General features: G+C 47.3%; 1 long non-coding RNA gene across 1 annotated transcript in view; it reads left to right on the top strand.

Moving 5' to 3' along the window:
• Positions 1 to 26,768, top strand: part of LOC144141908 (uncharacterized) — a 78,670-nt gene that overhangs the window by 10,604 nt on the left and 41,298 nt on the right. The window contains exon 2 of the long non-coding RNA XR_013316740.1: positions 7,088 to 7,264. This is a non-coding gene — a long non-coding RNA (uncharacterized LOC144141908). The remainder of the gene's footprint in view (positions 1 to 7,087; positions 7,265 to 26,768) is intronic.

Genomic DNA, 26,768 nt, shown 5'->3' with positions numbered 1-26,768 from the left:
TCCATAGTGGTCGTTCCTGAGCCATTGACACCTCTATGTATTGGGTTAGGACATATAAATTGTCCTCTAAGCGTCTCTGCTGTATTAAACCATTTTGTAGTTCTCCCAGTATGCTGTTCCCTTCTATCCACGCTTCTGATTTTATGGCTTGCTTTTTCTGGTTTTTATGACTTGCTTGTATAGTTCTGCTTTTACGGCTTGCATTGCAAGCCTGTATGCTACTGAGGTAACTGTAATAGGCCTGTTCGAATTGCCATCAGCCCTGTATCCTTTACCTTTATATATCATCTTCATCCGGCTCTTACGCCAATTGTCCGGTACTTGCTTATTTTTATCACTTTTTCGATTTTCTCGAATCAGTTGTGCCTTGCTTTTTGGACGCAGTAGGTTGATTAGCCGCATAGGAATTTCAGCCGTCCCTGTTGCCGTATTAGCTGGAACATTTTCCTCGTTTTTTTTCAGTTTAGATTCTCCAACTTTAGCTCTCTATCTGTATGCACCTCAGTTGCCCCACTCTCTATATGCTGTAGTCCTCTCCCAGTTATTCTCTACTTCTCTTGTATAATTGAGCGTAGGTAAAACACCGCTTTTCCCCCTTTAAGTATCTTGCCTTCAGCGTTTGCGACAACACGTTGTACTTCTTTGGTCGTTTTTCTTAGCTCCTTTACATAATTCCAAAACGTTCTCGATGCGCCTTTATCCTTTGCCCCTATATTCAAGACCAATCGCCCTCACTTTCTCGTTTAGGTATTTGCTGTACAAGTTTTTGTAATTCCAGCTTCTTAAGGCGGTACCAATTCCACTTCAAAGTGACTTCCTCTGTTTGCATTCCCACTCGCTTGGCCTCCCTTTGCTCTCTCGATGCTCGCTGCCTTTGTGATATAGCTTTCTTGATTTTCTTGTTCCACCAGCTTCTACGTTTTCTTTTTCCTTTCGATTAGTTGCGCTCTTTCGCGTTCCTTATCTTTCCTTATATGAAACCAATCAGTTCGCTGTATTCCCAATCTTTCGTAAATTGTCTCTCAATTTCCGTCTCCAGGCTTTTGGCAATATTACCCATTTGCTCACTGTTTACTTTCAAGCCATGTACCACCTTTTTCGGTTTTGAACTTCCATTTTTTCAAAAGTAAAAGTTATCCGTTTATGGACACCTCCTAAGCTGTGGGCACCTACTTCATCTATTTCCATTAGAGTCAACCTTTCATACACTCCTTCTGAAACGAGGCAGTAGTCTAACTGGACTGTTTTTTCCCTCGTTCCCAAGTAATTTGTCCCTCACATTTATTCTCTTTGTTTACTACAATGAGATTATGTTCTTCACACATATCTAGAACGAGTTTCCCTTTGCGGTCTGTGTATCCGTCCAGATCCTCAATGTGGGCATTCATGTCTCCCACTACAATCGCTTCTCCCGGTTGTCTTAACTGAATGAGGTCCCGCTTAATGCAGCCTACCAAATTTTCATTCTTTTCTATAACCTCCCTGTCATACCTGACCACAGATAGGCGACTCCCAACCGCGTTTCTCTTCCCGCTATCGTGCCGTTAACCCACATACTTTCTTCACAGTTTCCGTTTACTCTGTGCCAATTGGCTGCCTGTTAAATAAGCATGCCGACCCCTCCCCCTTTTCTAGTACCTACGGTTCTGTTACAGCCTTGCCATATTATATTCATGCATTTCTGGGAGCTCTTCTAAATTTCGAAGAAAAGTTTCTGTAAAGGCATATACTTCAGTTTTTTTTTTCTTTTTCTAGTTGACCGTGAACCTCTAACCAATTTTCCCGTGGTCTGCCACCATGCATGTTTATGTAGCTAATCTTAGTCATCTCACGCTTTTTCTTTCGGATAATTCTTTTCCGACGTTTGAGTTAAGAGTAGGTCACTGGTGGGACGTCGCTTGCCTCCTCGCTCACCTGCATTGCTACCCCATGCCTTTTTCTAAGGTTTTGTGCGCCCCGTGTGCTAACTTTGGTACTTTCCTTTGCGCTGTACATTTGACCTCAATCGCAATCGCTTGTCCCTGCTGCATTGTCACTGTACATGGTATTTAGTCCAGATTCCGGGATGCCCTTGGCCCCCTCAAAAAGCTACCACCCACACAGCTAGTCGCCTCCCCACCAGCTCCGCTACGCCCTAAGTGAAATGTACTCCGTCCCTAACAGACGCCCGGCCAAGGCCCGCTTGGTACACTTCCCGCTTTAGGTCACCCACTTCAAAATGTATTGCTTTAGCAAGAGTCCAAATTTCGCTGTCGGCTTCTACCACGCCCTTGCTATGTGGCCTTCTCTGCCCTCAACTTCCGGCACCGTGCAGACTGCGATCTGGACGTCGTCCTAAATGCCCGGAGTTCACTGACCCTCTTCGCCACCTGCTTTGCTATGCCTCGTCCTCTTCCCCGAAGCACGTCGTTTAGGCCCCCCATTATCACCACTAGGTGCTTGTCTGTCATTGTGTTCCCACCTGCTCTTTCGCCTTCTCCATCACCACGCTAACCATCTTTTCAGTGAGACTAGGGCGCACTCTGGTAGTGGGTTCGGCCACCTGACAAGGCGTGACACAACCGGACAAATGAGAAGGCTGGATTTTGAAAAGCTCCGCTTTTAAAATACACATGCTAACAGAGTTTGGAAAGACAGCAGTATTGCTAGATCCCCCACAAAAACGTTCACAGAATTACTCAAAGCTTTTAGAATCCGCAGCGTACGCCCATCCGTCCTTCTCATAAACAAGAAATTAAACTCTCCTAGGAAGGCGCGACTAATGTTTTTTTAAGGGGGGGGGATGTTTGCAAAGAGCTATGAGCTCGACATGACTCACTCAGCGCAAATTTAACTGAGGCCCAAGCCACCCAATGCCATGCCGCAACGTACAACTAATGTCCGAGCGTTCCTTCCGAACCGCACTGTTTCTCTGAGCATCGACCCTCACAAGAAGGACCGCTTTCATACATCAGCGCGGGTCACTCCACAAGGCTCTGTTATATCGCCTCTACATTTTATTATTGCCCTGGCAGGTGTCTCACGACTACTATCCTGCATGCCAGATATCAGCGATGCATTCTATGCAGATCACATTACTCTCTGGATTCGCAAAGATTCTCCTGGCTCCTAGCCAGACCGGCTGCAAAATTCCGCAGACACAATCACCCACTACTTAAGGAACTGCAGGCTCCACTGCTCACTTACCCGATCTACTATTCTAATACTACGCGACAGAACTAGCTGCCGCCGCCCACAGCCCATTCGCGGCCCAACGGTTACCATGGACACCCAAGCCATACCAAGGGTCCGAAATCTATGCATCGTCGGCGTGATGTACCATCACACTCACTCGGGGGAATACTTCGTCCCGGAAATTCGGATGACGGTGTCCCAACTGACTCAATTTATCAAACGAGTATGCTCCTGTCAACACGAACTCCGGGCGTACACCTGCGGGTCGTGCAATCCATGATCACGGTGGCACTGTGTAAACTCCGCAGTTAAATCCCAAGAAATCACCAAGCTCGGTCCACTAATACAAAAAATCACACCATCTTCCCGTAGGGGAACCCAGAGTAGTTTGCGAAGCAGCCATGGGGTCGACTGAAGTACCTATTAGTTTTCAGTTCGTCGTTTTCGTTGACGTTCAGATTCGCGTGCCTTCGTTGTATCAGTAGCGTCTTGATGTAGTTTGAATGAGTGAAGGCCATAAGGCGCGTTCGTAGCACATGCTCCCGTATCGGTTTTTAGCGCAGTGCGAAGAGCGCCACGTACCTCCCATTGCCGCCAGAAAGTCGTTGGATTGAAACTGGGTGCCGCATAACTATTTCTTTTTATACTGGACTGCGCTGACGTCAGCCCAAACACTAACGCGGCTGAAGAGACGCGCATGCGCAGTAGAGTAAGAACGACGAATAAAGGAGGGAGGGACACAGCCCCGAGCGAGAGATGCCCCGCATCTAAAAGTTGTACGACGCTGCCTTTGGGTTTCTCAACATCACTTCGACTGAACATCTCTTTCGGCTGGACATCTATAACACCGTACCAGAGCTTATTGAAGTATACGTTACAAATAAACGCCAGCGACTGCAAGCTACCTCCACTTGCCGCCACCTCACCCACGTCGGCTACCAATACAACCCAGCTCTCTAAACATGCTGCAACCTCCCCACCCAACCCATCCAATTACTCACAATACCAAAGCACATGCACGCCATCCACGTACTCCCAATACCAAAGTATAGCACGCCATCTCCCACAAGGGGCGCCACTCACACTGCGTACGAGTACCACTTAAGCGTTACAGCAAAGCCTCCACGGCCTACTACACAAACCCCGCCCCATACGGCGCACGCCCTGCACACGCCATCACAATCATACAGTAAACAGGTGACCCCACCACTACAGCCACCATACATACCACATCTATTGACACTGCGAGGAAGAGGACATCGCAATCACCCCTCTACAGACACCTTATCCACACATAACCAACCTGGCTGATACGAATACGCCTACCATCACTATGGGTCGCATCACGAACCCCGCCTCTTCCATCTTCACCCAATGACCCACACTACCAAATACCAGCATCGTATGGATCTCAGTACATTCGTCTCTTCCCGGGACGTTTTACAGTATCCGTTTACAGTATCCGTTTACAATATCTTCTGTCCGGCGCACAGCGGCCTATGGAATGGACAACCCCGCTTCAAACCACCACTGCAAGACAAACGCTGCTTTCTCTGTGGGATTTTGCGCGCTCCTCAGGCGTCTACCGCCGAATGTAACATTTAAACTCTCTCCCCCCCCCCAACTTCCTTTCTTCCCCATGCTGACCGACGCGTCCACGTTCTGTCTCTTCCCAAAATTGAGACGGCTCACGCCACTTCCCACCCCTTACCCCAACAGGCATAGCAGGGGGGTTGAACCACCCACCACCCCTAGACACCCCTATCACCCAACCTCTACCCCCCTACGCCGCTACACTCTCCCACTACCACAAGTCCGGCCGCCTTCATCCTCCCCTTCCCATCAAAGACGCACGGATCTGGCGCCGCTTAGAGACCAACACATTCTGTAAACACCAAAGTCTACATCGCATATCTCTCACCACCTACTCCCTAAACTACACACAGCAACTCCCCACTAACTACACTCTACTTTGTATGGGAGTGCCCTACTAACCCCACACAGCCCACCCATGCAACCTACGAGCCGTGGGAGCACGTACTGCACAGCGGCCACCTCGAGGACCAGGCTGCTCTGGTCAAACGAGCTAGGTTAGCGGCCGTGGCACGTGGCATATCGGAATAGGGTGGCCGCACATTCCCGTTTTCTTTAACATGCTCCTTTACCCTCACCCAATTTTCAGAAATCATTGTTTACTTGCTCTCACTCTCTCGATAAGAAGTGTACAGTGTGAAATTTTCTTTTCAGAACTGAATCCTGATGGCGTTGCAATTCATTCATATGTTTTTGTGGGTTTTCATCGTTTTTTTTTGTGTTGTTCTGTTCTTTTTGGTAGGCGAAGAAAACAAAGTCATTTACCAGCTGCGCTTTTTTTCGCTGTCCTGACATATTTTGTAGGCGAAGAAAACAAAGTCGGCTACCAGCGGCGATTTTATGTGTGTGCATCATGTGTTTCTTTAGATTCGTTCCAGTAAACTTATTCACTGCAGATATTTCGGAATTAACATGTTCGGCTAGCCCACAAGCAAACCCTCTCCAATTCAACCTTCGTTAGCCTTATGTACACGCTACTAGCGGGAACGCGATTTCCCACTCCACAAATCGGTACCTATGTAATCACCATGATTACGTTTTGTTTTCAGTACTGGGTGCGTGTCCTTGACACGCTTTTTTTTTGCCGAAGCACGCAATGCTTTTCCTACCTTTCTCTATATTCGGTGATTATTTTCGAGCTGTGATTGTTCCGGGATTTTGTGGCCGTCTCGCATTCCGTAGTACCATGAAGCACACATTTCACTTAGGTTCTTTCCAACTCATCTAGTTATTGTGCCAGAGGAGCTTCCGTGTGAATCTTGGCTTACTTTTTCGCTATTATTGGCTATTTGTGATCCTACAGAAAGTCGCATTTTTTTTTACTAACCCGTCGCATTTTATGTACCCTCCGTTTCATACTTTGTGGACCCTAGACACCCCATGCATGACCAACGTAGTAAGTGATGTTTTAACCAGGAATTTTACCGTTCCCCCAAAGCAGTTTGCAACTCCCTTCATTCTAAGGGCGTATTTTATTGTTTTGTTTTTCTTACATCCAAAACACATTTACAGATTCATAACAGAAATTGACAGAAAAGGAGAACACATTCCTTGCATCAACACGTGCTAACCTTTCTTACCGGTTGTTGTGGTACGACAATAAACCATAGAAAAATTACGGTTTTCTGGGTTTATACTCATTAAGTTTTAGCGGCCGTAGGAAAATAGCGTTTTACTTTCTTGTTTGAAAGTATCACAACATGTACCTTAGCTGAATTTTGAAAACGCCAACAGGCACCTGTTTCCTAAGCAACCCCATACCCGGTATTTACTCATTCGCCGAGGAGCATTTAACCAAAATGCACGGCGTTCAATTTGTATTGCATTGCTTCGTCCCTTCTCGCATATACATGTACAGATGTTTGAAGAGGTTCCGACAATTTTTACAATATATTTGAATGGTTCAAGAGCGCCATAAGATTATTCGTGGTATTCATTGGAGACATAAAAAACGTCATCACTATGCAATATCAAGTTTAATATTTTGGCGTTTTCCTTGTTACAAAATATGTTCTACATACGGCCTCCAAAAAGCATATATTTTCAGCTACTGCTTCTATCTTAATCCTCTGCCCGAATATTACATAAATGCCTAGAAATAGCAAGATCTCGTTTAGGAAGCTTTTTGCACATTTATTTTTATCATAGCAAAAAAAAAAATCCCGTGCTCATTAGGCGACTGCAAGCTGTGCTTTCCTTTCAAAAGTAGTCACTTGTATATATCCACAGCGAAGGCCACCGTAATGCACTTCACTAAACGTTTTGGGCTGCTTTTTGTATGTAAATCCGCAAACGTCATTGTACGTTGTTTTCCCCACAGATAAATTTGTATATCAACTTCAAGAACATTGCCCCCTGAAAGATCTCAAGGATGAACGCTAGAGATATATGGATATTTATTCTTACTGTGGAGCACATGGCAACGCTAAAAGTAGTGTGTTTTACTGAGAATCTTGAAAACATTACTCAAAGTTTGCCATGTGGCGACTATATAAAGGTTAGTAAACAATTATTTTGCCTAAAGTTTTAGTAGGTAATTTAAGTTATTATTGTGCTGCAGTGTGCACAACTATACTGATGTAGATGATGATAAATTAAGAACAATTTGAAATTTCTCCGCGTCAAGATAACTTTTAACAAAAGGAATGTCTTACGTAATTATATTTTTATTTACCCATTTTTTATTTATTTGTTTATCTTAATCAAAATTTCTAAAAATAAAGGTGAGTATTTTTTTTATACTTTGGGGGCGAGAGTTTACTACAACCAAGCATATCAATAAATCAGGCATAAATGTAAAACGGGGGCTGTATTACCAGCCAAATAGAATAAATACAAATCTTGGCCCCTAAAAAATGTTGCTAAAAATAGAATATCATCTATGAGGAGCGACCAATGCATATAATGACCGGAAAAAGTTTTCAACATGCACTACAGGCATTAACACAGGCACCGTTCCTGCTTACAAAAACCAGTGTAGCGGCAAACTGCTTAGATTGACATCTACTTTGACTAGTGATGTAATATTTCAGCCTTTGCCGGAACAGCTTTACAAATTTCTGATATATAAATGTTCTTTTTATTCTTCGTAATATGTGCGCAGCTCTAAATACCCTAAAGATAACAGGGTTCAACCAAAAACTGCAGCAAATCATAGGACTTCTGCCTAAATTCAGGAACTGTAATAGGCCCGTTTTATGCTATACTCAGCGCTATATAGCAGAGATAATTCTGCTTCTAAACAAAACACACACAAAATATCTACATTTCTCTTTAAATTCATGAAGAAACGTACATGAACTTAACATACGAAATGTGGAATAATACAACCATAAATATTACCGCCCAAAAGTAAGAAAAGCTGTAGAGCTAATTAACGTCTCTGGACACATAAAAGGCCGGAATTCAGGTGGTACACCGCTGTTCAACCAAATATTTTATCGCCTATTGCAGAAGTGCTCCTGTGCCTGGAACATGTTTGTAGAACGAAACTTAAAAAGAAACACCAAGAAATGCGTATGCAGATGCATGTTTGGTTGGCTATTCAATTTGTTTTATTTCAAGATTGCTTTACTGACTCAAGTGTTATAACACATAATAAAATACTGTGTCAGTCTTTGGCTTCCATGGTAGCAACAACTATTTAATTTTTTGTCATGCATTGTGTGGAATAACTAGTCATTCATTTGTACAAGATCCTCCCCAAAAACATGGCGCTTGTATATATAATTGACAATCAAATATTGCAACGGGCTAAGTATGAGAATTCCAAGTTTCGTCGTAAAAACGTAACGTTTTGAAGCCTCTACTTTTTGCTTATTGTTGGTTGGCCGGGGGACCTTTCACACGTCACGTACACGCTTTTCTGTAGGCCGGGCGTCAAGTATCGGTAGCGCAACAGCGAACGATTGAGATAGCCTAGACATCGGTTGGGGTGACACGTATATTGGTTGGAGTGACGTATATATATGTTGCTGTGGCTCCCGAAGTTGTGGCCGGCTTCTCCACAATAGAAGCACATCGGTTTACATTCGGGAGTTTGTCAAGGCTCGCTCTTCCTCGGGATTGGGTGTTAAGTGATAGCTGGTCGGGCGTGAAACCAAGAACACTGGTGCTCAGCGAAGGGGCATCCAGAGACAGCCGGGAGAGGGTCACAAACCGACGCAGCGTGCGTCTTTTTGTACGGCTCGTCGGATGGTAGCCTCTGGTGGTGTAGATGTCCTAGTGCTTGGTGCACTTCTTCCCTGATACCATCAGTGCGGGAAGCGGCTTGATATTGCGGCCTCGTGGGGAACAGTGTTTGTATTTCTCGAACCACACCGTGGATGGTCCAGAAGGGCGTCGGACAAGCCTCCAACAAAATCTGCGTTATTATTCAGGACAAAACTAGCGGGGCTTCAATACTGCGGGGAAGTGATGTACAGTCTTTTATATTCCGACATCGTTCGTAGTAAACTTGACCATCGCTTTGGGGGATTACGGACAGGACCAACGAAATGTTTTTGTTTCACGCTTCATTACGGGTATCTGCATTTAGTTTGTTTCAGGTTAAGCTCGCCGGAAGGAACTCTTTATCTCGTCGACGAATGCGAGCGCACTTTTATTGTGGTTCTTTGTGCGTGCCTGCACCACCTTACTTGTGCGTTCCTTCTATACAAGAGTCGTGCAAGTTTTGAAAAACTAAGTCTAGTATAACACCTAGAATGTCAAAGGGCACTTATGATTCTCAAACAAAATGCGAGGAAAATCTGCAGGGTAAAAGAACACTTGAATAAGTGTTTTGTCGGCGTTTTGATGAAATAAAAGTACAAATAAGCTTGAGTATTCAATCAAATCCCAGCCGTTTTCATGATTGTCCTAAGGCGATCCGTGAAGTGAGGGTAGATACTAGGGTTGCTAAAGGATAAGGGTAGTGCTCGAAGAATTGGTCATGGTGGCTGCATTGTCCATGACGGAGGTCGTGACGCCTTCTTTGTTCACCATCTCCAGTAGCAGTTTAAACTCGGGGTAATGATTTGGGTGTCGGTGGGCGGCACAGGTTAGAGCGGTTTGGCGAGTCTCTGTGTGGTTAGGTTGCATAGAATAATTATTTGTCTGTGGGGTTTAACGCGCCGACGCTACAGAGGCGACGAGGCGCACCGAGGTGGAGGGCTCCGGATTAATTTTGACCACCAGGGGATCTTTAGAGTCCGTCAAAATCTCTAACACGCGTTTTTTTGTTTTTCGCCTTCATCAGAAAAGCGGACGCCGCGACAGTGAATCGACCCCGCGTCCGCGTTCTCAGCAGCACAACGCGTTAACCGCTGAGCCACCGCGGCGGGTGGTTGCATAGCCGTACTGCATCCACCAGATGTCCCAAAGTAAAGAACTAAGTGAGCTTCCTGTTGACAGGAACTTTTATTGAAGCTAAACTGCATTCCAGAATATACTTTACCAAAACAAGCGGGGAAAAGCGGTGAAGAAAGTCACGTGCACAGATGAGCACCGGCGAATTGAAGGCGCCGTTTGCTTTTCTCGGATTTGTCTGCATCGGTCTTGTTCCTGCAAATATGTGACAAAGTCAAGAACACTGTCCATAAGACATGAGCACTCTACAAAAGAGACCAAAAGGCTTCGCATTTCCATAGCATGCTCGTCGACAGGACATGCGAAAAAACGAATGTGCGCACTTTGCATAGAACATATAGGTAGCAGAGCGTGGACAGGCGCCGGAAACCAAAATAAGGTATATCTTTGCCAAGCTTGAACTGCTCAACTTCTGTCATGGTCTCATCTCATTAACCCACACTCAAACCAGACTCTACAGTGGCAGTCATGCCCTCCAAGAGGCAAGACCGAACATATCTTTGGAGCTGTCCTGCTGTTACGTCGGTCCGGGAAACTGCGTTTCAGTCTCTCGGCGGGCATCGACATCGTACCTTGCTAGAGGGCATAGACCCTACATCAAAAATGGGACAATCGGACGCACTTCAGCTCTGGTGGACCTTTCTGTAATACTTTAAGGAAGATTAAGTACCTGGTTGTTTCTTCGTAGAGCCGGCCACGGGTCTACCCCGCCTTGAAGGTGGAGTGAACACCAGTTCCTCTGCTCCGCCACCATAACGAATCAAATTTCTGCCGCAATGGTTTTTACGTGTAAATGCAGAAATAATTGTTACAAAGACAAAACGAAAGCAGCGATATTTCCTATCCGGCGATCTTTAAACAATTTTTACCGATAAATCTCGTATTTAGATGTGGGTCCACACATACCAGCCCAGTCCAGTATTGCGGAGACCCGACACACCGACTAAAGCAGGCCGTTTCTCATTTGGATGAGCTATCCTCTTCCTGTTATTGCATCATTTTTTATAAATTGCTCTATTGCGGCCAAATAAGACACAAGGCACACTGACGCATGGCTGTTGCAACAAAGGGAAAACAGGCAACTGCTTGGTACCTGAACGTAACGGCAGATAATAACAGACAGAGCGACATCTTAAAAGTGCAGGTGTTCTAAGCCGACATTTGTCGTCTTTCCGCCGGTGTCACGAAGGGCTGGAGTCAAAAACCCACCACTAAAGGGCTTTCCAGTCTCACCGGAACTAGAGTGGACGAATTAGAGCGAGTGCCTGTGGTGGGGAAGGTTTATTGCGGGCAGACGCCCTTTTGCCGCACGCACTGCGCAAGCGGCGGCGCCGACGTTACGCAAAATCCGAGTTTAGAGGACAGTATGCCGTAGCAAAGTGTTAAGATTGACTGCATCGACAAAGCCACCTCGGCGAATCTAGGTCATCCAGCAAACACAAGTTTCTCGCATACGTTCTGTACATTTCAATATAGTACATGTGTCTTTAAATGTCCGGCCATGACCGCACCCACCTCCGCTTGTCATTATTGAACTTAAAAAAGGGGGGCACTTTCTTGATCCCCTATTTATTGCTCTGGCAGACGCTCGCTTGGTTCTGGTGAGGCTGGTAAGTGACAAAACAAGCCAGCTTCTCAACCTACCCGCCATTTTCAGCCAGTTGGTAACTACAGACAACCCTGATTTTCTTGACTAATCCTGCTCAGCCTTTTTACAATTGCTGTCTCCGGCAATGAGCTGAATTCTGTAACAACTGTGAAGTCCATTTGCTATAACCACCATGGCCCAAATTTTGTGCTGGACTTGAGAAGTCGCGGACTATATCTACACCATATAGTCATTTACCACAGCACTCAACGTCTACGACTAACTGGGGCCCTCACCTTTTATGCTGTCCCCGATGACCTTCCTCAGTATTGCTCTGGCAACCAAGCACATAACTGCCTACCACCCTAAAACCAACGAACTTTCATATTAAAAAACAACACGCTCACACGCACGTGATCCTTGCATGTTTCCCATGACCAGCTCTCTTGGAAAGTTTGTTTACCATGCCTACGTTTTGTGAAAAATGTTTCCCGGCACAACCTAAACCACTAATCTTCCTTCTACTTTTTGCATGATGGAGAGCCTGCTCTCTATATGGACGCCACGCTTCTTCTATGGCCATTCTGTAAGAAACTATCCATGCTGCCCTTGGCAGCCACGTCGGCCGTGACTGCCTTCGGGCAGGTCATATTTTCCAAAAACATGCTTATGGCCGCCGCCACAAACACGCAGAGTTCGCTTCTGGCTTTTTACACGAAAGTGTTTTAGTCCGGAATCCACAAAGATCTGACTTTCTTCGTATCCGTTAAGGAAATGACATCATCAGAAAAAGTCCCAATGACGCGGGTGCGCCAAGACTCGAGCCGGGGTCTCAGTCGCCCCAACGGGAGGTCATAGACGCTTTGCCCTCTTTGCTATGAGCTGAAGCGCACACAGTTGTATGAAGGCGCCAGATATTCTTCCTATAACCTGCCCCATTTAGGTCGTGCGCCGTCTAAGACAGGTGAAGCGAAGTAGGGCATCACAATGCTAATGAGCGCCGATAGGTGGCGCCACCAGAGCTCATCGCGACGCAACCGTCTGCTGTGCACTCCATGAGCAGGAACGCGGAGGTCGCACACTTGCCAAAACCACGAGCCAGCAGGTCGTCGCTCGCTAATCACACCCATAAGACAGCCCCGCAAATCATGCTCTTTCGATGCAGCGGACCGTGAGTTGACCAAACGATTCGCTGGCAACCCGTTCGGTTTCATTCGCATGGTTTGCCAGTGCGTGTTGTTTCATTAGAATGTACGCAGTGTACCGGCGCGTGCAGTCCAGTGTCTAATGTTGATGAGTCTAACAGTGTCATACCGGCAAAATAAAAATATCGATGTGCAAGTTCATATCGATGCAGAATAAACATTCAACTGATCATTTGAAAGCAGGTTTCACTTTCTTCTTTGTCCGATTCCAATGAAAGCAGGATCAACCACATTTTTTGTTCTTCTGTGCACGCTCGGAGCCCCGGCATCAAACGTACTCTCACATCACAAGGTAGAATTGACCCGGAGCTCACGCAGGGTCCACGCTATCCGAACCGACATTCAGCGTGAACGTGCATCACGGCACGATGACATCGGTAAAATTCGAAGTCTTCTCGAAAGTCACGTGCAAAAACAAAGGCCTTACTGCACCGTTTTTGAGAAGGGTTAACACAGACAGAGGCTTGCGAGAAACCCCCTGGTAAAGTCTTTATTCAGCAATAATGGCTACTTTTACTATTCTACAGTGCAATTGCCGCAGATACCAGCAGAGTCATTTCACATTGTTACAGCACATTAGGCAAATCTAACCGCTATTTATACTGCGTCAAGAAACTCGCCCAACTCCTACCATTCGTGGTCACACGACCTACCCCAGCCCCTGTATTACCTGCAAACCGCATCGTAATTCAAACGGACCCACCCCCACACCTGGCTATGCGCCCGTACTGGTCCGTGCAGACCTCGGTAGCCGACAAGTCATTGTGCTGAGCATCACGTCTACTCAGCATGAAGTCGTGGTCGCTCATGCTCCACTACCAAGAGAAAAAGCCATAGTGGTTACCTCGGCCTACTACAGCGCCATAACAGGATCACTCCGTAGTGTTAGTTCTCATTGGATAAGTCAACTTTGGTCTCAATGTCCCTGCACAAGTTGGGTTATTGGAGGCGACTTTAATGCAATGAGCCAGCCATGGGGATACACCAATACAGACAAGAGAGGGGAGGCTCTAGAGGAAACTGCTGAAATTTGCAATCTACATCTCGTTAACGACCTCGCCTGCGGAACAGGAGTGGGGTTTCATCCATCTCAACGAGACACCACCCCTGACCTGACATGGACCACTGCATGCCTCATCCGTAATTGGTTCACGTACAGCTCAACGTGGGGTAGAGACCACTATCCTATATCTCACATTACGCAGCAAGCGACTACGCATGACGAAAACTATCATTTGAACAGTCTGGTGTGCCGTTCAGCAAGCTCTCAATGCACATGAGGACCACGATCTTGCGCAATTCATCGCTGGCGTCCAACAAGCCTCGCACACGTCTTCCGAAAAATGCAGCTGTCATGAAGACACTCCTGCCATTGACGGGCATTTATCGAATCTGTGAAAGGGCGTAGAGCAGCTCATCCGCCGCTACCGTTATAATAGTCATCGCCATCGAGACCTGATGCAGATCAGCCATCAATACAAACTGAATATTTCGCATCACAAGGAAATAATGATTGACCATTGGACTGACTTGTGCTCCCCACTTCGCAAAGAACTGGCCTCCCCAAGCAGTGGCGAATATACAGAGGTCTCGCCGAGAAATGGAAAAAAAATGCCAACCACTGTTCTCCACCCTTGCGAACTGTTCTCCACACTTATCACTATATTTTCCCCACGGCCACACTCACTCAGCCCGCCACACTACCGGTCATCCAGGTCCCCGATTCACGCGAGGACCTAGACTCTACGTTCACTCTGGCAGAACTCTGCGCGGCCATAATGCAGGGAAAACTACGTTCTGTACCTACCATGATGGCATCATCTAGCAACGAATGCTAAACATGGATGAATATAGCCTGACTCGGCTACTAGCCCGTGTGAACAAGCCATGGGAGATGAGTGAGGCCCCTGATTACTTACACTCACCCTCGTCTATCCCATTCCCAAACCAAAGACCCAAATGTTATCACACATTTGCAGACAATTTCACTTATTCCTACCCTGTGTAAAACATCACAACTTCTCATCCATGCCCGCATACAATACTAACTCAAATACGGTCAACCTTGGTTTCACCCATCCCAAACCGGCTTTCACCCACATCTCCATACACACGACTGCCCATGGCTTTTTTATCGTTTTATTAATTTCTCGACAAAGCGTCGTGGCCATCCAGACTATGTTTTAGTCGTCGACATCCGCAAGGCATTCGACAGTGTCAGTCAAACCGCCACTCTAGAGGAATTAGCCCAAGCGTATCCCAGCCGAAAAACTAAAGACTGGGTGCGCCACTTTCTCCAGAGTAGACATAAAACTTTACGGTTCCCATCCTGGCTGGTCGCACCATACCTACTTTCTGGACAGAGGAGTGCCTCAAGGGTTTATACTCCGACCAGTCCTTTTTATTCTGGAGATGACCCATACGGCTCGTCAACTCGATCAAGACACATCAGCCCGTTTCGCCATCTACACGGATGATATTACGATAGGGGCAGAAGGTAGTCACCTCAAAAACATGAACAGTATGAGTTGTCGCAAGCCTTGCGAGCCATCTGAGAACTCGGGCTTGAGTTGGCGCCTGACAAAACTCAACTCCTCATTCACAAAACGAAGTCTTCGCTTTCTACGAAACCAACCGCCTTCCACATGGCAAATAGCACTATCTGCGCCACTTGTGATCACACGAGACTGCTGGGCATCCCGCTGGGCAGTCAGAAGAATCCAAAGGTCCGGCTAACCAAATTGAAAAGCAATGGAAACAAACGCTTCACTTTATTAAACGCCTGTCTAACAAGTACTGCGTTGCATAACAAAGTTCATGTGTTCAATGGCTCGTGCTGCGGCTACCGGTGCCCCAACATATGGTGCCACCGTATATGATTTCAACCAGACTAATCTCAAGTTCCTCCACACACTTCACAGAGCCACACTCCGAACCATCACCGGCCTACCTCGGCATACAAGAATTACAGCACTAGAACAAGCCATTCCGCTTTCCCAGATAGATCTGATAATGAAGGAAACTCGAATGCAAGTGCACTTCAAGCTGACTCTTACCGTGCAAGGACTGGTGCTCTCACATTGGGACAACCAATGGCCCATTCAGGTGCACAAGCTGTTAAGCCCAATGGCTTCTTGGGCTCTCCCTGACCTCGCCCCTAATGCACCTTCAAAACCAGTCCCGCGTGGTCACTCCACACTGCGCAAACAGCGCCTATAAAATCCAAACCGGTCCTGTTTGCCCGGTGAGTTTGACATCTATGCGGATGCCAGCGTCACGAACCACACCATCGGTCTGGCTTTGCACTGCTCGGAGAAACCAGACCTCAGCGGCACAGCTAGCCTCAACCTTGTCCACATCATGCCGTTGGAGGCTGAGCTCCACACAGTCATCGGTACCCTCAACCACTTATGTTTCGACGTCTCGCAGATGTCCCCATTCCACATGACTCTTTCGGCGTAGTTCAAGAACTCACAGGCCCATCCTTTCTAAACCCCCTCATACAACAAATCCTGATAGATGTTGCCCTACTCCATCGCAACGGGGTATCTGTACAGATTGATTGAGTTACCGGCCATAAGATAGCTAGCACGGGTAAACAGGCCGCCCATTCTACGGCACAGGAGAACAGTATCATTACACCTCCGCTGGTTCCCAGCACGCCGACTCCCTCACCGCTACGTCCTTCCCTGCAGTTACTCCGACATAAACGCGACAAGAGGAACCACTACATGGCTGCCACCCCTCAAGGATACTTAACCGGTGTTCGTCCCATCCCACGGGCCGGTGAGGTATTTCTCCACAAGCTCCCAGCAAATTCCGCCTACACCTCGCACATTATCCGAAATATCTCTCACCCAATCTTCCCCTGAAATGTACGTTCTGCAATACCCTCACATATTCGGGCCCCAGCCATCTTCTCCGGGATTGCTCCTTCTTCTCGTAACATTGGTCAGGCATCATCGCATTTTCCACAAGCCCGCAAGCACTCCAGAAGACTATCATGCTAGGAAGAAACCTCTAGTGCGCAAAATAGGGCTGTTTGCCATCAAAAGTGGCCTAGCACGGCCAGTGTAGAGGGGTCGACTCTGGCCCCTTCAAGCTGCCACTTCTCTGTAAAAGATGATGTATTCTGCTTCCCTACTCCCCTTCTCTTCCCGAAACCTGCCTTTGGCCCTCCTTACCAATAAAGGGGTGATACTACTACTCTGTGCACGTGGCCACGACACGTTATCGAAACTGTACCCATGTTACACCGTAGGCTATCGGGGGCAATGACAAACCACAGATGGGGCGAATTCAATTTGCCTGTTCCAGCCAAAAGTCCCTACCTATGCACCGACCTAATCGATGACATGTCGCTCAAGCCTCAGTAAGCTCCAAACCGCCCGCGGGTCTCTGATTTGTGAATGCCTTGACGACGCGTTTGCAGCAGCGGTACTGCCATGGTTACCGTTATCGCGATGAGAAAATAAAAGAGACTCATCTGACGGAAGACAGTTCTGAAAAGGAGGTACCCTGCAGTCAATGGTTACGCTCCTACGGCCTCACAGGGTGACACTTCCAGAGCTGCAAGGAATGTTGTAATTCAGAAACACATTCAATGCGTCTTCACCTTCCAAAATGTCTCTACAAACCATGGTTCTTGCCATTGTAACCGCCAGATAATATAAACTTGCGACGGCATTGATAACCTCCAGTGAAATTATTGTTGGAAAATTATACCTACGTACTGTTATTTCTGACACCAGCGCATATCGTTTTTCTTGGTTTTTTATTTTTTAAATTTTATCCAAGGCCCCCACCCCCAATCACTGTAAAATTTAAGTTGTCTTGTTACGAAGCAGGTTTTTGTAATTTTGAAAATAACTGAGTTAAGCTTCACTTCATAGGTCGGTACTGCTATTCACAGGTTAAGGTTAGAGGCAACATCCTTTCTGAGACCTAAAAAAACATTGCCGAACCCGAAGTTTTAGAAACCCCACAAGCTGCACAATTTTTTTTCTTTTGGTCTAACGTACTCCAGAAACTGGATGCTATTGGTAAAATATTTGAAAGATTTTCTGACATATTGAACGGCCACCCCAGCACATGCCACTGTCATTTTTATTGACATTACTAAAGTCTAAATCATTCCATTTATTGGTCTAACAAATAAAATTGCATTCCTTTACAAAGAATAATATTATTACACAAAATAATGGGATTTCTGTTTTTTGACAGTTCTGATAATTTTGGTCTTAAGAAATCGTGATTCCCGATGTATGGTTTCACGATTCGATGCACTTAACAGCTTTAAAATAAATGCAAAAACACGACGGGCAATTTTGATAAAACATGTGTAATAAGTTTCAGCGCTATTTTAGTCACCCATTTTAAATTAGGTTCTCTCTTTGCGGGCACCAGCCACTGCGTTTAGTGTAGTTGTAGCGATATAAAAAAATAGGATAGGTATTTTGATAACAATTGTAAAGTTGGGTCCTAATTATCTGCAAACCTTTTTTACAGGTGACCCTTTGTAATCAATATTACGTAATAAATAAAATTGCTATTTAAAGAAAATATAGCATACCATTACAAATATAGTATAGGTGTAGAAAGATGTGGAAACCGAACTGACATGTATGAAAGTAAAATGCCTGGGTAAAATTGCGGTTAGTTCACTGCTATCAGAAACGATATTATGTTCCTACGGCACGCACTAATATCGACGGATGGGGCAAGGGGATCACACAAACACGTAATAATTTGGTTAAAACCAACCTCGCTTCATGTGCAATACATTTTCTATAACACAAGCCACATACCCTAAACATTAGGATACTTTTGAAATGTATGATTATTTTTTCTTCTATAATAATTGCCTCCAGCAAATTTATATTGGTGTTCTTTTGTGGAGGCTGTTTTAATATTTAAAATTCTCACAATCCAGGATGAACATTCTAGTTCCGTGACAAAAATGCCAAGCACTCACAATATCAAGTTAGATAGCTTGTACGACATGCAAAACAAATAGAAGGGAGAACGCGCTTTGACATCAGATTAGACAGCCGGGGGCTGCCAGACTCCGGAAATAAAGTACATGTGTATACAAAAAACAAAGCATAGTATGTGCCATTAAACCTCCTCCCCCCTCTAAAAAACACCTTCGACCAGATACTAAACAAAAACGGTAGTTTACATACAATGTCCATCATCGGCCGTGGTAAGGCTTGAGGGAACAACATGGATGGTATTGGGCCGTGGGGGTCTTTGTAACATGGTAGATTGCTCGTTTAGGACAACCTCGTGGGTGAGTTGGCCAAAAGGTCGTAAATTTTTGTATGGCCAGAAATACCGTCGGACGAGCTTCTCACTAAGTCCGCATTGTCAAATTGAAGTCCACGCACACACAAGATCACGTGGGTGATTCATGGAGTCTCGACGTTGGAGGTTATAGGGTCCAGCATCCACCAGCCCCTCGTCCGTAGTGCGTACAAAACCAATCTGTCGGGACCTTCTCTTCCAGCTGTAGTTATCCTTGGTCTTAAGCGTAGAGGTCATCGTCCTCTACATGTGGCAGCATGGTGTCAACCATCGCCGTTAGCTGTACACCACCGACAAGCTCTAATGAACACATCTGCGTAGTTTTCCCAATAGCTGCATTGTACGCGAACGTGACATATACAAGTATTTTGCCAAACGTGTTATGTTCAACGTCTGCGTACATAGACCGCGTGTGCGTGGTCTTCTTGTTGAAGGTTTCGGTTAGACCGTTCCTCTGGGGGTTGTACTCGGTACTCTTCCATTGATCCATGTTTTTGTGGCGTCTGATGAGCTCCACTGCGAATTTCGTTCCACTGTCCGTGATTGCGACAGGGGCTCCATGTCGCCGCACCACTCCGTGGGTAAAGAATTTTGATAGTTCTTTAGCAATCCCCGTAGCGAGCATGGTGATATCTACGCAGAACGCCAAGAGGTCTCTGACTAAAGACATTCACTTTTCTCCCAGTTCCTTATCTATGCCTGGTGTATTGAAGGCTCATTTTGATTTGTTTGATCAGAACGGACTGCACGGAAAAGGGCCGCGATGTCATACCAATGGGCTGCAGAAGTTCGGCGGGCTTAGTTGGTGAAGTTGTAGCCGTCAGCAGCCACAGCAGCTCGAAACGTATTGGGCGATGTTGGATTTAAAAGGGTCGAGTTGTGCATCGTCTAATATTATATGAAGATGCAGCGATAACGGTTTATCGTGCCTCGATGTTAAGCTTCTCTCACAACGGGGTGGCGAGAAGGTACTATGTTTTAGATGTAGGGTTGAAATTCTTCGCTTGCAACAACTTCCTGACGCAGAATGCAGAGGTGGAGCTTTCTCCCGCTTGGCATGGCGATGTAGCGTCGTTCCAGATAGTCTCTCATGACCCGCAGCTCTTGTACGGCTCGCTGCTGGTCGTCCACGTCGCTTTCTGTCCCGATGTCGATAAACGCGGGGTATTTATCGGAGTCCTCTGGCGGTGGGTCAACAGGGTAATCTGACCATCAGTCGGCATTCGAATATTGCCTGCCCGATTTGTATACGATGTGTTGCGTCTAATTCCTGCAGGAACAGGATTTATCGTCAGAGGCTGCCACAGAGGCCTTAGAAATTTCCAAGGCATGACAGCTCATGGTGATCTCATCATCATCATCATCACCAGCCTATCTACGCCCACTGCAGGGCAAAGGCCTCTCCCATTATTCTCCAATTACCTCGGTCCTGTGCCAACTGTGACCAATTTATCCCCGCAAACTTCTGATCTCATCTGCCCATCTAACTTTCGACCGCCCCCTGCAACGCTTGCCTTCTCTAGGGATCCAGTCTGTTACCCTTAATGACCAGCGGTTATCTTGCCTTCGCATCACATGCCCTTCCCACGTCCATTTCTTCTTCCTAATTTCTACTAATATGTCTTTAACACCAGTTTGCTCTCTAACCCACTTCGCTCTCTTCTTGTCCGTTAATGTTACACCTATCATTTTCCGCTCCATTGCCCGCTGAGTCGTTCTCAATTTAAGTTGAACCCTCTTAGTGAGCCTCCAAGTTACTGCCCCGTAGGTGAGTACCGGTAAGATGCAGCTGTCATACACTTTCTTCTTCAGTGAAAATGGTAGGCTGCTATTCATTATCTGAGAATGTCTGCCATATGCACCCCACCCCATTCTGATCCTTCTAATTTTTTCTGCCTCATGGTTGGGATCTAGGTTCACAACTTGGCCTGAGTAGATATATTCGCTTACCACTTCCACTGCCTCGCCACCTATCTCAATCCGCTGTGCTGTCCCGAGGTTATTGATAATTACTTTAGTTTTCTGCATATTAATTTTCAGGCCCGCTGTTCTACTCTGTTCACCCAGTGCGAACAGAATGCTTTGCAATTTGCCCCCCGAGTTATTTAGCAAGGCAACGTCTTCAGCAAGTCTGAGGTTACTGAGGTATTCTCCATTAACCCTTACTCCAACCTGTTCCCAATCCAACGTTCTGAATACACTTATGGCGTAGAGGTAGAACCCCCGCCTCGCGTGCAGAAGGACCGTGGTTCGAATCCCGGTGCCGGACAATTCCTACCGGATTAAAAAAAAATCCGCGTATTGATGGAATTGCACAAATTGGCTTGGGGTGCGGCCTGACCCCGGCGACCATTGCCAGTAATGCACTCCCTCACCAGAGCAGGATTGGCCACCCTGGTGTAGTAACGGCCACAACCTACCTTGAATACGCCAATTATTCCCAGGGTGGTCTGTTACCTCTTTAATAGCATGCCGTGGACATACAAACAAACGGTATTTCATTGTAATAATATGACATATTGTAATAGTCCATATTATGGCCTCACAAACTCCCCGTGTAGCATGTAATTTTATTCAAAAGCTTCTTCATATTAAGGTTTGTCGTCTACTATTGCCGTACATTCCCTCGATCGATTCATTGTGCGATTAATATCTATTCTCCCCTAGAGGTCCCGAGAAATCCCTGCATCGGGCGCCAACACAAGAGGGATGACATTTTCCCGCGTCCCCGCGCACAGTTTTTTGCATAATGAACGACCACCGCTTTGTCCCGACAAGAACACTCGAGATTGGCCCGTAAGCCGCGCAGTATTTCCAACGCCGAGCCGCGCAGAACCTTCGAGAATGGGGAAAGAAGGAAACTATTCAGGCAACTGCAGCGGGTGCTTTGTGTGCTGTTTTTATTTCAACGCGTTAGTGAGGGTATAAAAAAAGTGCCCTCGTAAAAATACAACAGTATCATAGGTGTATCGTAATGTCGCTGTTGCTTTCGTCCGTGCGTAAATCTTCATTGAACTCTTTGAAGACATCAACATTCTGCCGGGTTCGGGCACCTCCGTGTTTGTTGTTGGAAGGAATTGTGTACACTGAAGCAACGCTTCATAGGTAGGCACATTGCCCGTTGACAGCGTTGGATTACCCGGCCCGGCCGGTGAATATTTTGGGACTTCAAACATCTTACATAGGCATCGAACAGTTCATGTTTTCATGTTTATTCAACACTTCTGTGGTGCAACAATCGTTGTTAACGCTCCTCAATTGTAGTATTTGTATTTGTAACTCTTTCGCATTGGTAGTGTTTTACTGCAAAGCAGTATATGTCTCACACCCCAGTTATCATTCCGGTGAAGCAGATTTACTCCGCCCCGCTGCGGGGCTGCTCCTCGCCACTGGCGACCACACTTTTACAACGGTAATCACAACGATTATTTCCCCCGCCACTGCTCATGCCTTTTTTCGTTAGTCATGCGTCGACTGACAGCGGCCGTAGCGCGTTATCAGATGATTGCAGAGAATCAACACCAGCGGGAACGGGTGTAAACACGCCCGAAAGCCGCCGCCACCACCACCGCTGAGAATGTAGCCGCGAGTGTTGCCGCTTCTCATTTCACCTTACCAACTACCTGCCTGCCCCTGCTGCTTGAAAGAAACTTGCCCCGTAGAAACGCCGCATGAGCACACTATTCATATTTAACTTGAAAGCTATTCCGAGCAACATTCCGGCATCGGCGTCCCTCGTTGACCAGTTCGTAGTTCTTCTGGCGGAAGTATAATAAAAGATTTTTATAGTTCCATATAAAGCCATTCTCACTCCATTCGCCATGTATTTCACGTCTAATAAGGCGCCTATCCGCCGTTGCCGGCTTAGGTGGGCACGGGTTGGGGTAAAGGGAGGGGGCATGCCTGCACAGGAGGGCCTATTTCTGCTACCGATGAAATACACGTTGTGGTATCGGGAGATTTAAACGTGGCAGCCTCATGGCTAAATGCGCCTCGTCAGCTCTACTCAGCCATAGAGTGGTTTGCGTCTAGGTTGGTGTGTTGCACAGAAAATGAGATGCCTACGACTAGGCAGCGAAAGGGACATCGACCTGTGTGTCCACTAGTATAGAGGTCGAAGCCCTCGAGGTGTTAACTCGCTATGAGACTTAAGCATGTCGCTCGCTTGGAGAAAAACAAAAGCGGAAACTTAAGAAGCGCCACTTCAAACAGAAGCGTGAATGGGCGCGAAACTACGGAAAGCCGTTGCCACCACCTTTGCCGCGTCAAGTTCCAGCTGGTCGTGTGGCTGCGATTCCCTCCCAGATCAGCAGCAACTGCTCCGCTTGGAACGCTGACGTGGGCCAATAAAACTCATTCAAGTTAAACGGCACTCACAGTGACATGTTCGACAGTATCTTTCACTTCCAAGCACCCGCTTATAACCAGTTGCCCATTTAGGCTTGCACAGCTTGGGAGAGGAGGGCGGTAGGGGTGGCGGGCAGGCGCAGTTATCGGTTTCATACCCTTACTGATGACATGTCCGTTTTTTGTCGTGAGGTTCAACGTGGCCGTCAAACACCTGACTGCGACCGGTAAGGTGTCATCGGAGGTAGACCGGGTTGGGTTGGCGCGTTACACAAACACTAGCTGGCTACCACGCGGAGGGAAAGGGGCAGCTCAACGTTTGTCTGATAAGATTAAGCTGGGGTCTTTTCCAAATTTAATTGAGGTAATTGGCTAGGAAGTATGCAAAGTCGTAAATTTTAAGCAAACGTGTTTTCTTAGGGGACTCCATGGATGGTGTGCGGCCTTTCACTCCACCCTTCTTCACATAGTGTAAGAGCAGTAATTTTGCTTAGTTACCTCGTTTGTTTCGCACTCTCGCGTCTTTACATATTGCCACGGAGCAAACTAGCGGACGACGAACGATGTAGTTCTGAGGGATTGGTCCACAAGCAAGAACAATGCGTCCACCGACGGTTGTTGGTAGAAGAAGACGACGAGGTCTCTTGTGGGTCGTTCTGATGTTAGCGGCAGCCCAGCCTTTCTTCCTGTAAATAGTGTAAATACTTCAAATACATTCTTCTCTTCCGCGTCCTCGCCTCGTAACATCTTGTGGTGGAGGTGCTGGCCTTCTGCGAAGACGGAGCTGCGTAGCGGACGCCACGTCCGGCACACTTCCTTTCGCAAAGAGCACTCAGGGACAACCCTCACCATGACTCCGCCTAGCCAGGCCGCTACAGGCCAGACCATCATCCTTACCCACCCGCGCGAACCCGGTAAATTCAGCGGCACGGATGACGTCGACGTAGAAGACTGGATCCTTATGTACGAGCGTGTCAGTAGCCACAACCGCTAGGACCCCACATTCATGCTCGCCAACCTGGACCTCTACCCTAAAGGTGCTGCCAAAGATTGGTTTGACACAAACGAAGCACGCCTCACCAGTTGGGACGCTTGTAAAGAAGAGCTGAAGGCTCTGTTCGGACGGTCCGAGAGTCGGCAGCTGGAAGCCAAAAATGACCTTGCCTCCCGCGTGCAAAGCCCCACTGAATCGTACGTTACTTACATTCAGAGCGTGCTATCCCTTTGCTACAAAGTTGACCGTCAGATGTCGGAGGAAGAAAAAGTGGACCACGTGTTAAAAGGCATAGCCGACGATGCTTTTAACCTTCTAGTTTTCAAGAACTGCGACAAAGTTGACACCCTTATCGCCGAATGTCGTCGCTTTGAGCTGGCGAAAAGCCGCCGAATCGCTCAAAAATTCACCCGGCTCCCTAACACGGCTGCGACCTCTTCCTGCGAAGATACCCTCCAGCCGCCAGCAGGACAGCGCACTTCCACAGGGATGCCACCAACTCCAGATAATATATTAAGAATTGTACGTCACGAGATTGAGGCCATTGCCCCAACTTGCTTTCCCCACGACGGCCAGACCTCCTCCGCTGTCCCTGTACCTCTCATAAAGGCAGTTGTGCGCGAAGAGCTGCTGAACCTAGGAGTGCAACGAATTTGCTCCGTGAGTCACCCATGCGCTCGTTATCGTTCACCCATCAGCCCTTCTCGGTGCGACAATATGCCGCCACGTTTCCAGAGCCGCCTTGCTGATGAATGGCGGACTCCTGACGACCAGCCGATCTGCTTCAACTGCAGACGGGTAGGCCACGTGGCTCGATACTGTCGGAGCCGTCCATTTCCGCCCCGCCAGAACAACTTCTACCAGTACCCTGACGACCCTCCTCGACGCTTCTACTCCCGCCGTCAGCCGCAGCCGAACACCGCTGATTCCGACGCCAACCGCTGGTCTGGTCGTTCCCCATCGCCGCAGCGTCGCCAGTCCCGTTCTCCTCGTCGCTTTTTCTCGCCGACCCCGCCGACCAGCTACTCGAGACCCTCCCAGGAAAACTAGAGGATGCAGCCCCCGGAGGTGACGCTGCATTTTCCGACCGACCTGAAAATCTTCTGATAGCACTGCGAGCCGAAAAGCACTTGTTGGACGTGAAAGTTGATGGTGTCGATGTGAGTGCGCTCATTGACACCGGGGCGCAAGTATCGGTCATGAGTGCGAAGCTTCGGTGTCGTCTGCGAAAAGTTTTGACCCCAGCCACTTCGTGTCTCCGGGTCGCTGACGGAGTTACCCCAGCGGTCGCCGGTATGTGCACCGCGCGCGTCACCATCGCTGGCCATGACACAACATTCATGTTCGCTTTTTTAGACCACTGCACCCATGACCTTATTCTAGGCCAAGATTTTTTGTCGGATCATTCAGCGCTCATAGATTGTTCTCTCGGCCTCGTCCACCTCGACCTTCCACTGCCACCAGTCACTATCGAAGAACCCTTGCCGCGTCTGTGCTGTCTCGAAGATGTTCGTTTACCGCCTCAAGCATTCACATATGTCCCGCTGTTCATCTCTTCCCCTGTACCGGACGGGGATTACGTCGTATCGCCAACCACACCCGTTGCACTGGAGCGCAGAGTGAAGCTACGACACACCGTTGTCAGAATCAAGCAAAGCAGAGCATCTCTTCCGTTTCTCAATTTCAGCTTTTCCGTGCAATCGCTGCCCAAAGGAATCACTCTTGGTCATCTGTCCCCTTTAGGAGAGTACAACCTTTCTGTTTTAACGGCCGATCCCCAAAAACATCCCGCCGATGACTTTTCTTGTGCCCATTCCCCAACCGAACCATACTCAACGATGTTGGCTCCCGATCTCCTCCCTGCACAGTCCGTTGAGCTCCGCCGACTTTTAGCATCCTATTGGGACATTATCGATCTCAAAGACCGCCCTTTAGGTAAAACTTCGTCGGTGAAGCACCGAATTATTACAGGAAGCGCAAGCCCAATTCACAAACGCCCGTACAGAGTTTCCCGCGCTGAGAGGCGAGTAATCCAACAAGAAGTGGATAAGATGCTGGCGAAGGATATCATTGAGCCTTCCAGCAGTCCATGGGCTTCACCAATGGTGCTAGTCAAGAAAAAAGACGGCACATGGCGGTTTTGCGTGGACTATCGACACCTTAATGCCGTCACGAAGAAAGACGTTTATCCCCTTCCGCGGATAGATGACGCCCT

The sequence above is a fragment of the Haemaphysalis longicornis genome, unplaced genomic scaffold (genome assembly GCF_048455015.1).
Source record: "Haemaphysalis longicornis isolate Haplotype H1 unplaced genomic scaffold, Haemaphysalis longicornis Haplotype H1 scaffold_6, whole genome shotgun sequence".
In the NCBI taxonomy this organism is placed as follows: Eukaryota; Metazoa; Arthropoda; class Arachnida; order Ixodida; family Ixodidae; genus Haemaphysalis; species Haemaphysalis longicornis.
This window is presented reverse-complemented; position numbering and strand designations above follow the sequence as displayed.